This window comes from Chiloscyllium plagiosum, unplaced genomic scaffold (assembly GCF_037043375.1).
Source record: "Chiloscyllium plagiosum isolate Xiang-an unplaced genomic scaffold, Cpla_swu_hap1 HiC_scaffold_18, whole genome shotgun sequence".
NCBI lineage: Eukaryota > Metazoa > Chordata > Chondrichthyes > Orectolobiformes > Hemiscylliidae > Chiloscyllium > Chiloscyllium plagiosum.
Window position 1 is genome coordinate 52,157,597 of NW_028270156.1, and position 12,669 is coordinate 52,170,265.

At 39.4% G+C, this 12,669-nt stretch overlaps 1 protein-coding gene across 5 annotated transcripts in view; it reads left to right on the forward strand.

Annotated features, from left to right (window-relative positions):
• The window catches only part of LOC122557864 (synaptotagmin-7), a 688,014-nt gene that overhangs the window by 371,800 nt on the left and 303,545 nt on the right, over window positions 1–12,669 (forward strand). The window lies entirely within an intron of this gene.

Here is a 12,669-nt window from a genome sequence, read left to right on the forward strand (position 1 = left end):
GCCAAGTCCTGCGTGTTCTTTTAAATGAAGATATTCAGTCTCATACTCTTAATTTATTTTAAACAGTAAGTGGATAAAGCTTCAGAGCTCTGGGTCTAAACCTTTTTGTCCCTGACAAACTACAAAGTGTGCCAGTTCAAAAAGTAAGACCCCGTTCTGTCCCTGACCCAGTCTTCTTATATAATAAAAAATGTCATACAATCACTGAGGTGGAATTATCTTCTGATTGGCTGTTGATCTGACTCCATTCTCCGTCTCCTCGCATTCCCGGATGTCCGCCTCCACGTGACCTTCTTTTGCCCGTGAAACGGAGCATCACGTGACCTCCTCAGCCCGTGAAACGGAGCATCACGTGACCTCCTCGCACTCCTCCAGGGCGCGAAACAGAATGTCACATGACCGCCTCGCACTCTCCTGGGTCGCGAAACGGAACGTCACGTGACCCCCTTCTGCACGCGTTAAACAGCAACACCACAGACTTCCGATTGCCGAATACATTTACACTCGCAGCCAGCCTTCTATTTTACAAGTAAGCCATATTTTTACACCTGCCTGTTTGATGTTCCACAACTAAAAAAGAATTTTGTTTGAGTTTTCTATAAAGGGCCTCCATCTCACTGAGGAGGTTTTATCGATCTATATCCAATCATATGCTTTTAAGACTCCTCTCTTTCATGTTTTAACAGCTGTAACAATTCATAATATTCTAAAATAATGAAAATATTTGGACAGAATTCACATATTAGAAGATAATGGGCATGTTTCATTAAAACTTCGTACATAAATAAAGTATGTTGAGGAAGAGCTAAATAGTTTTTTGGTGAAAATACAAATCTAAATCAGGATCATAATTATGTCTTGCACACTAACCAAATTGGCACCTGGCTAACAACTCAAAGAAATGGTTCCTCTGTACATAGGTCATTATTGCGCTAATAAAATTAAAGTATGAGTGACTTGTGATATGAATAATGCTACACCATCATTTCAGGGACTTCAGCACTGCTTAAAAAAGGTGTTGGCCAATAAAAGTAGTGAGCAAATAATCAAAGCTCCATTTGTCAATAGAGTAAATGGTATTTGTAAATTTCCTGCTTTATGCCAGTGTTCAGGCTATTGCCCTTTGACTGAAAGTTTCTGCCTCCGAATATCTAGCTAGTAGCATCATTTGTGTTTGTGCATGTTTGTTGCTTCTGATGTCATATTCTCCACATTAACACACATAAGATCAATCTGAAGAGAATCCCCCATGTCATTCTCATGAATCAAATTCGAAATAGTATGAGACAATTCTGATGTTCCATTAAACACTTAACGAATTTAGGTATCTATTATAGAGTTTATTATTGACAACTTGTATTTATAGTCGATGAGTAATAACTTGGGCAACAGTTAAATTAAACTGTGGATCTGAAGAAACTGAAGAAAACTTACCCTTGGGGAAATAATACAGTTACACCAAAAACTGAAGTCAGCAGCATTCATGTTTAATATTTATCCAGTTTGGCATATTTCATTCCTTCAGAGTTTTAATGAAGTTTAACTGAAATGGAGATTTTATCCTTAGTTGAACTAGCAACAGTCATAAGCAGATGACTGTTTGCACTTCCTTTACTGCCTGTCAGTTACTCATTTTCTGCTTAAAATTTGTGATAAAATCCATTTATTGTTTGTGGCTGTATTAGTTGTCAAAGCTGTAGAGAAGTACTAGCTGAATACAGGGTTCAGAATGTTCCAATATTCTTACTAGGTGGGACCACATTAGCAAATTAGGGGTTGCTAAGGGGGCAATGCTCAAAAAGCTTGTGATTTCAAATAAACCTATTGAACTGTAACCTGGTGTCGTCTGACTTCTGACCTTGTCCACCCCAGTCCAACACTGGCACGTCTACATCATGAAATGTTTTGATTAGACACAGATTAGTTCATCAGTCAGTGAACAGCAGTTCAAGGGTCAGTCTTATGTCTGTTAGAGAAAGTTTGAGAAGGATGGTGTCATGCTGGAAGTGGGCCGAGGAAGTCCACAAGTAGTGTTTCTCTGGTGAAGCTGAGATGATTGGAGCCATGGAAATTCAGAGGCGCCGATCTAGCCATTTTGTGAGAAGAGGAAATTGTCATGGTTGTAGGTATGTTCGCCGAGCTGGGAAGTTGATTTGCAGATGCTTCAACCCCGGTCGAGGTGACATCTTCAGTGCTTTGAAGCCTCCTGTGAAGCACTGCTGTACTGTCTCTTCTGGAATTTATTTGGTTCCATTCCTGTTGCTAGTTCCAGTTGTTTGTTGTAGTGGCTGGTATATTGAGTCCACGTCTATGTTCTTGTTGATTAGATTAGATTAGATTACTTACAGTGTGGAAACAGTCCCTTCGGCCCAACAAGTCCACACCGACCCTCCGAAGCGTAACCCACCCATTCCCCTACATTTACCCCTTTACCTAACACTACGGGCAATTTAGCATGGCCAATTCACCTGACCTGCACATCTTTGGACTGTGGGAGGAAACGGGAGGAAACCCACGCAGACACTGGGAGAATGTGCAAACTCCACACAGTCAGTCGCCTGAGTCGGGAATTGAACTCAAGTCTCTGGCGCTGTGAGGCAGCAGTGCTAACCACTGTGCCACCGTGCCGCCCACATAGAGTCAGTGGATGAGTGCCATGTTATGTCAAGAGGAAATTGTGCTCATAATTAGGTCATGTGAACAGTTTCTCAAATCCTGGGCAAAGTGGTCTTGGGAGAAGAGAGGTGGGCAGTCATTGAAACAGTCGAGTTAGGATGGCTTGGAGGGCTAGATCTTTGAAAGCAAACAATTAGAATCCCTTGTGAAAGAGAGAGAGGTTTAATGCAGTTAAGTAACATGCAATAACTCTTGACAGATTTCTCAGCAACACACCATATATATTTGCCACCTTTAAAACAATTAAATTACTGCTCCCTAATTCGATCGTAATTTAAACTTAGTGATCTCATCTGGAATTGTAGCATCTTTATGCACCATTAACCTATTGGAATTTATGGCATTTATTTTAGTAAATAGCACCCAGTAAATATTGCCTTCACGTCATAAATCATGCAAATTGTAAGGGTCCTATATTATTGATTATTTTGTAAATGTATATGCATTTCGTATTTGAAGTACTTTGAAGAAAAAAAATAATTTCCATGGAGTTTATTTCCTTAAATTATTAAAGATAAAAGAGGCAGTTCTTCAGATTTGTTGAACATTGGCTGCATTGCTTCTTCCTCATTACATCATATTCAAATAAGTTCTCCAGCAAATTGTGGTGTAAATTTGTTGCTTGAATAACCAAGAGTACAACTTATGCCATCATCATTGTTGCCATCATCACTATTGCAGTGAATTCCAAGCCATTGTTACTATGGAAGTTCAAGTCCATAGCCATTCCACGTATAGTAGGCACGTCCAACATTTGATCATCCAACATTATTAGTGATGCTTAAATCTTGAACATAAATAATAAAAGCAGAAATGATTCAACTGAATGTAAATGTCAATTTACATTTGATTTGATCTCTCTGCTTCTTGTACTTGAGTTGAGACATAGCCCATACTGACTATTGAAGCAATTTTATGTGGTCCTGTCATAATATATCCAATCTGTATATTTTCTCTTATTCCCAGAATTGTTCAGAAACACTCAATAGAAGTAACTGGCATTCTGAGCAAGTAGTAAGCTTTGTTAATGATATGATCACTGCCAATCTTCATCAATTGGTGATAACATTAAGTCGTCAGATTTTTCAATTTTACAGGCAATAAATAAAAGTTTTTTTTCCCAGTTATACATTGTGAATAAACAGTCTGGTCAGTTGTACTGAAATAATAACCCTTCACAATCATTAGAACACTTGGATTAAAATCTTTGCCAGTTGATTATATGAGAGAGCGAGAAATCTTCATACAATAAGTAACATTTATAGAACCCTTATAAGATAGAGACTGTTATCCTGTAATGAAAGATGAGTTATGGTTTATTGTCCCGAATACAATCCATCTTTTAAAATTCCTGTCCCTTCCCTCCTCTGTCTTCATTTCCAACAACAAGTAAAAGACTTTCATGGATTTATTTGTCAAAGAGACTGAGAAAGTCATTGGAAGTTGATGCATTGCTTGCAATTATCCATATCGCTATTTAAAATCCAGTAAAGTGGCTGTCTGCAGCAAAACATAAATCCAATTAGAAGTTTGTCAGTTAACCAAAAGAACTCTAATTTCATTGCAAGTATAAAACTTTTAGCATCTCGACTGTAGGTTTTGTCTGTGCAATAAAATAATATTTAGTTGTTACTTTTAGTAATTTTTTGCAGTAAATGTTTTAAAATGTTACATCCTGTTACATCATCCTTTCAGTTAATGACTTAAATTTTGAGACTTTTAGAAGTCATCTTTACTCTATCAAACTTACTCATCATGTTATTTTATCTTTGAGGTTTCCTCTTAGATTCCATTTTCTTCAGGGAAAGTGCCCCAGTCTATTTAGTTGCACTTTCTCAATTACATGGCTGTAATTCTTCTGCTCTTTTTTTCAGTGTTTCAATACATATTTTTATAGTGTGGAGACCAAAACTGCATATGTTATCACATGTGTGATATAAACAAAGTTCTTTATTTTAAATAATGAGACATTGCACAACAGCATCTCATATTCTATTCATAGAATGAAAATGGATCCCAATGATTTGAATTCTATCTGGCAAAATCAACCGATCTTACATAATTTTAGCTTCGCTAGGAGGCTCACTGAAGACATTACCTAGTATGGTGACAAAATGTCTGAAAATGAATCTTCCAGCTAAGTGAGCAAACCTACATCCACATCCATAATTTTAGTGGCTTATTCAATACTTAGGCAATGCCACATTGTATCAGAGGTGCTGTTCTTGAATGAAATGTTAAATCAAGGCTACGTCTACCTACTACAATGATTCAAGTGGGCATTAAGGATTGCATGATGCAAGGAAGAGCAGGTTATTCTTCTGTTATCCTGACATACATACTTACTTTTCCCCTTCAAACAGGATCACAAATAAATAGGTCAACTGGCTAATTATTTTGTTGCTATTTGTGGTATCTTGTGTCGCAAGTTAGCCTCTGTGTTTCTTCCACATCTCTAAGGCCATGTCACAGAAAATTATTGAACACAAATATTCTTTCAGAAATACTTTAAAAATGAGATAAAGTGCTTCATATATCACTTAGTGTTAAATTTTGAATTCATTGATATTGGTCTCAGATCACTGTTAGACACAGGACCAAAGCTAAAAGTTTGGTAGCATCCTAATTACACCTCTGCCCATCATGAGAAAACAACATTTTTTTTGACATCATTTTATAAAATGTCACTAAAGTGGAAAATATTGCATAACAGAATTGTTTAACATTTTAAATTTAAAATGTTAAACAATGAACAATATAAGAATGAGGAGTAGAAGTAAGCATTTCAGCCCCTGGTGTCTGTTCCACCATTTTAAATGATCATATCTAATCTCATTTTGGCATCAACTCCACTTTCCTACTCATTCCTTATGACCTTTTTAATCCACTATGAGCAAAAAATATTTCTCCTATTTAAATTCATTCAGTACTCGACGATAATGAATTCTCTAGGTTCATGATCTTTTTCAGAAAAATAATTCCTCCACAATTATGTTTTAAGTCTGCCATCTCTTAGCCTAAAACTATAGCCCTCTTGTTCAAAATTGCCTCATAAGGAGCATAGGAACAAAAGACCATTCTGCCCCTTGACCATGCTCCACCATTCAATGAAATCATGGTTAATCTGTGGCCTAATCCATATTTGTGCCTTTATCACAAATCCCTTTATCCCTTAAGGAGAAATATGCATTCTACATATACTTTGTCAATCCCCTTTAGCATCTCATATATCTCAATTCAATCTCCACACATTCTTTTGATCTCTGGTGAGTACAGGCCCAATCTCTCCATGTAAGACAAACGTTTCATCAATGGAATTAGTCTAGTGCACCTTCTTTGAACTGCCTCCAATTCACTTACATCCTTCTTCAAGTAACGGGATCAAAATCATATGCAATACTCCAAATGTGATCTCACCAATGCCTTATGCAGTTACAACAACACTCCCCTGTTTTCACATTCCATTCCTTTAAACCAGATCCCTCTGCACTGAAGGATTTTGAAGTTTCTCCCCATTTAGACAATAGGTTGCACCTCACACTTATTTATATTAAATTGCATCTGCCAAATGATGTAAGCAAAAAAAAAGTGCAAATAACAATGTGAATGGTAATGTTCCTGAAAATAAGCAGATTTTAATAGTGAGGAACAATAAATTACTTATTACACAAATAGGTTATTTTTAGTTATAATTTAATGCAGTGTAAACTTTGCACTGTTGAACTGTAGAACAGAAAATGGTAGAGAGATGCAAGTCATTACGCAAGTGCGTATCATTCACAAAAGGATATTGTTAGGATAATTTTCCATCTGCTTGGTTGAAAATAATATCTCAAAGGCTATTTGGGACCTTATTTGTGGTGTTCTTTCATTTGTGAGCTGCAAGCAGTAGGTGTCAGCTGGGTTCTCAAATCTAAGAAGCTTAATACCAAATTTTATTCTGTTATCACTTGACGCCCTCGCAGGCTTATTGCAGTGGAAGCGCAATTAGAAACAGGAACATTGAGATGATGTTTCCTTCCATAGATCAGGGGTGTTAAAGATAAGTATAGAATTTTGCTCTGCTTGAGATCAAGTAGTGCAGGCAAGAAATCAGAACTAAGAGCTACTGAACTCTCCTGGGGCAATTACTCCATAAGACATAGGAGTGGAAGTAAGGCCATGCAGCCAATTGAGTCCACTCCGCCATTCAATGGCTGATGGGCATTTCAATGCCACTTACCTGCAGTCTCCCCATAGCCCCTTAATTCCTTGCGACATCAAAGACTTGCGACTTAGTCATTGAGTAGTTAATCTGTCCAGGAGTCCAACAAAATGTTCTCAAAAGGAATACAACAAAGTAGTTTGAATTATAGTTTTGTTTCTCATTTTAAAAATTAGAATACATTACTGCTTTACTGGAATGTACAACTCTACAGCATTCTTGTAGTAGTGTCATGACCTTCAGTCAATATTGAAAATAGTCAAATCTCCTGCTGGATATACAAAAAAGCAACAAGGAGTCTGATCTTTTGTAGCTATGCAAATGCTCTGACCATAGATCTTCATGAAATGTCCAGCAGAACAGTTCAATTGGATTCAGTGCAGCAGCATTTGCATTCACATTCACATGCAGGAACAATATTGCAATTTTTCAATAGGAAGCACCATTTTAATGTAAAAACCAGCACAGCGCCACCTTTGGTGGACTCTGTATGAACTTGCTGTACACAGACACCTCATTCCACTGCAGGACTATGGATAGCTCAATCTCTCAATCACCATCAGATCATAAAAATAACCATTTTCTCATAACACAAGTTGATGTGCCAATTGCAGCATACGTTCACATCTAATCCTGTATTTCTCACCTATTTTCACATGGTTAACTGAAAACACATGCATGGTAATGAAAGTTGGCATGCATGAGAAAATTGCATGCATTATTTTATAATAGACCTGATTGCGTAATGTAACTATAGCAACACTACCTCAGGCTTCTTTGCACCACTGATGTACTTCGCCTTCCTGAAAGTTGACAAATTGCTATGCCAAATGTAGAGCATTCACCATATGTCAAGCACTCTGCTTTGCTTACACTACAGTGGCAGCTTCCACCGAGCTCTGCTGCAAATTGTGGAGAATAGATAACCAATCGCTGAACCTGCAGACAGGCTCCTGTGTAAAATTAGTGAAATGGGCCTGGCACAGTTTTGATCCCACACTTTGAGCCTGATGTCACTATTATGATAAAGGGGAGACAATGGCCTAATGGTATTGTACTGGACTAGTGATTTAGAGACCCAGGTCTAAAATACTACAAATTTGGGTTCAAATATGGTGGAAATTGAACTGTGAAAACAAAATCTTGAGTTAAAGTCCAATGATATTGTTGATTGTCTTTGAGAAAAAGCAGTCTGATTTACTGTTGGCCTTTCAGGAATGTAACTGCCATCTTTTCCTGGTCTGACCTACATTTGACTCCAGAACCACATAATGGGTTGACTGTTAACTGGCCTAGCAAATCAATCAGTTGTATAAACCACTAGAAAGAAAAGAAGGAATGAAACAGTATGGTCCACCTGGTATCAACTGAGGCACCAGAAACAAAAATGGCAAGCATTGCCCAGACTACCCTGTAAAGTCCTCCTTACAAAAATATGGGAATTTGTGCCAAATTTGGGAGACTACCAATTCAAACAACAGTCAGACGTTGTCGTACTCACAGAATCACACCTTACATAATATCCTAGATATCCATGAGTATGCCCTGTCCTACCAGCAGGTATACAGTTGGGAGGGTGCTGCCTAGAAGTTTTCAAGATTGACTCCAGAGCTCATATGATTTCATGGCATCTGGTCAAATATGGGCAAGGAAATCACCTGCTGTTGCCACGTACAGTCATCCTCCAGCTGATGAATTGGTACTCCTCCATTTTGTAGCATTTGGAGGAAACACTGTGGATGACAAGGGTACAAAATGTACCCCATGTGGGGTCTTTACTATCCATCACCAAAAGTAGCTAAGCAGCACCACTACTGACACAGCTAGTCAAGTCCGAAAGTACATAGTCACTTCTCTGGATCTGCGGGAGGTAGACAGGTAATCACCAAGAGGGAAAAATACGTTTGATCTCATCCTCAAAAACTACTTGCTGCAATTTCATCTGAACATGCAATATTGGTAAAAGGGACCACCAAATGAACAGATTTGATACTTCAAAGCTGAGCATCCATTAGGCTTTGTGGAACATAATTATGTTATACTCCAATATGATCTGTATTCTCATGGCCCGGTAAACCCCCTTCAAGCCAGAGGATCATCCTGGTTTAATGAAAAGTGCAGGAATACATACTGGGAGCAGGACCTGTCAGTCTGGTGAAACTACCAAACAGGACTATTTGTTCAGCAAATAGCATTAGCAGCAAATGATATACAGAGCTAAGCAACTCTACAACCACTGGATCAGATCAAAACTCTGCAGTCCTGCCACATTTAGTTGTGAATCAAGAAACAAGATATCAAGAAATGTTGGAGGCACCAGATACTGAAAGGTTTTGGGCCATGACAGTGATGGTCCTGAAGACTATTGAAGGTTAGATGAATTGGCCAGGCTAAATTGTCCATAGCGTTCAGGGATGTGTAGGCTAAGTCCATTAGGCATTAGGGGAATGGTTCTGGGTGGGATACTCTTCACAGGGTCAGTGTGGATTTGTTGGGCTGAATGGCCTGTTTTCACACTGTAGGGATTCTATGACTTGTGCTCCAGAACTTGCTGTGCCTCTAGCCAAGCTCTTCCAGTACAGCTGCAATAGTGGTATCTACCCAACAATGTGGATAATTGTCCAGTTATGCCTGTACATAAAGCAGGACAAATCAGTTATTGACCCATCAGTCTACTCTCAATCATCAGTAAAGTATCAGCAAGTGTCATTAATAGTGCTGTCAAGCAAATGGTTTAGCAATAACCTGCTCAGTGACATTCATTATAGCCCTGGTTCAAACATGGACTAAAGCACTGAATTCTGGAGAAAAGATGAGCGTGACAAAACTGCATTTGACCAAGTGTGGTTTCTATATTGTTGGAAACCAGTCATCTCAGCTCCAGGACATCTCTGCAGGAATTCCTCAAGGTAGTGTCTGAGGCCCAACCAACTTCAGCTGCTTCACCAATGATCCTCACTCCACTATAAGGTCAAATTGGGAATGTTCACTAAAGACTGTACAATGTTCAGCATCATTTGCAACTCCTTAGATGCTGAAGCAGTCCATATGCAAATGCAGCAGGACCTGGACAATATCCAGGTTTGGGCAGGTAAGTGCTGAAAATGTGTTGCTGGAAAAGCGCAGCAGGTCAGGCAGCATCCAAGGAACAGGAGAATCGACGTTTCGGGCATAAGCCCTTCTTATGCCCGAAACATCGATTCTCCTGTTCCTTGGATGCTGCCTGACCTGCTGCGCTTTTCCAGCAACACATTTTCAGCTCTGATCTCCAGCATCTGCAGTCCTCACTTTCTCCTTGGGCAGGTAAGTGGCAAGTAGCACTTGTGCCACACAGTGACAATCTCTTTGAAATGACCATCTATCTGTCACCCCTTGAAATCCAATGATATCACCATCACTGAATCTCCCTATCTTAGTACACAGGGCATTGCGATTGAAAAGAAACTGAGCTGGACTAGCCATACAAATATGGTGGTTATGAGAGTAGCTCATAGGCTAGGAATACTGTGGGGAGTAACTGACCTTCTGACTACTCAAAGCCCATCCACCATCTACAAATCGGAAGTCAGGAGTGTGATGGAATATTCCCCACTTGCCTGGATTAGTGCAGCTCCAGCAACACAGGACAAAGTGATTGGCACCACATCCACAAACATTCACTCAACCCCTCCCCCCACCACTGATGCTCAGTTGCGGCTGGGTATACAGTCTATATGATGCAGTACAGGAATTCATCAAGGCTCCTTACATAGTCCCTCCCAAACCCACAATCTCTACAAAAGGACAAGGGCAGCAGATACATGGGAACACTACCTATTGCAAGTTCCTGTCCAAGTCACTCACCATCCTGACTTGGAAATGTATCTCCATTCCTTCAGTGTCACATGCTTCAAAATCATAGTTCCACCCCTCACAATGGCATTGTGAGTGTGCCTACAGCAAAATGACTGCAATATTTTAAGAAAGCAGTTCACCGTCACCTTCTGAAGGATAACTAGGGGCGGGCAATAAATGCTGGCCCCAGCCAATGATTCCCAGATCCTGTGGGTGGGTAAATTTAAAAAAAAAATCACAGACAGACCTTAATGAAATCCTCTCCTTGAATCTAATTATATGGGGAAAGCCAGCAGTCTGAAGTTTGTGGTTTTGATTGAGTGTAGTCAATGGTAAGTTAGATTGCAACATTCATTTCTACCCACCAATAGCAGAGGGGTAAATTGCAAGACTTTCAGTATAATCATCAGGACAGTTTGAGGGTCACTGAAGAGATATTCAAATATGACAGCTAGTAATTAAGGATGTGAGTAGGGGAGTCAGGTAAGCACAAAGGCAGGCTTTATTTTGACAATGCTGCAGTTATCTGTTCTCCTGGAATGGTAGCTGAACTACACAGATTCTGTGTAAGGTACTAAGTGAGGAGTCAAGAGGTCAAGAGTGGTTGGAAGGCTCCATGCTGTTAAAATACAGGCAAAAAAATGAAATCAAGAAATGAGTAGACAGTTGAAGAGTCCTGAGAATTATCTTAGAAATTTCAAACTCCAATTGGAAATTTTACCCTGCCCTGCATAGAGTATCTCTAACTCTGAGTTAGGGTTTTTGACAGTTTAATTGAACTTGACTGAGTAGTTACTCAGGAAATATTAGACAGATTGAAACTAAACTTTACTGCTGGAATGCAATACTATTAGCACACTCATTCTTGCCCCAGAAACAATCTGATTATTCCCTATCCACCTCTAAGCTAACCCCTACCTTCACCCCACACCACATACTACTCATCCACTCCATCCTGCCTATCCTCCACTCCATCCTGCCTATCCTCCACTCCATCCTGCCTATCCTCCACTCACTTACCACCCAGCACCATTTTCCACCTTACCCAAATAGGCATCTCATCTTTCTCATCAACTACTCACTGACCAGCCACTAACCAAACTCACTCACTCTAGCAATTCAGTCACCACTCAATAATTCATTTATCTTTCAAACCAGGCCTTTAAACTTGCTGTAGAGCAGCTAATGTCATAAAAAAGGCAGCGTGTCTCCTTTTCACCCATTTTTCATGATCCACTGAGGTTCTCTGAGGGATATTGCACCACACGTCTCTGTCAAAGCTGAACTGATAAGACCCAGTAAGAAATAGTCACAACATCCAGTTGAAGGGTGCAGCAACAATCCAGTGATTATAGTTGATGGTCAGTAGACCTGAATTATGTTTCCATGTGCACAGAATAACTTTGGTTCCAAAAATATCTAATTGATTACAATATGAAGTGTGACCAGTCAGGAGAGACTCCCACATCTGCTTTCAGTTGCCCTTTTGTAACTTAGAAAACACAGAAAAAGTGACAGAATCCCAAAGAACCTGGTAACTCAAAAGAAACTGAAAACTGCTCTGCTCAAAGGCCCACAATCAAGGCCGCTGCTTTGAGGTAAATAACTAACATTCTTTTTATTACATGAATTCCAGGTTTCATTTGGTGTTTGGGGTCATACCTTGCAATCTATTCATTAAACTTGATGTAGCCATATGACAAGAATTCAATGGAATAGGAGGACAGTAGTACCTGAAATTGGTAGGGCAGCAACTATATTTAATATTACATCAACAGAGTTTTGTTGCTGGAGAGATGGGTGGGACATAGTAGTGATGGCAAAAGACACTAAAGGTGGTGTTGCAATGGTGGGTTTGGGCATGCCCCTCTTGCCTAGCCCTCCCAAAGATAATTTTAGTTTTTGACACATTTTCTGATGTGTTCTTAGCATTGTCAAGCATATTGAGATGAACA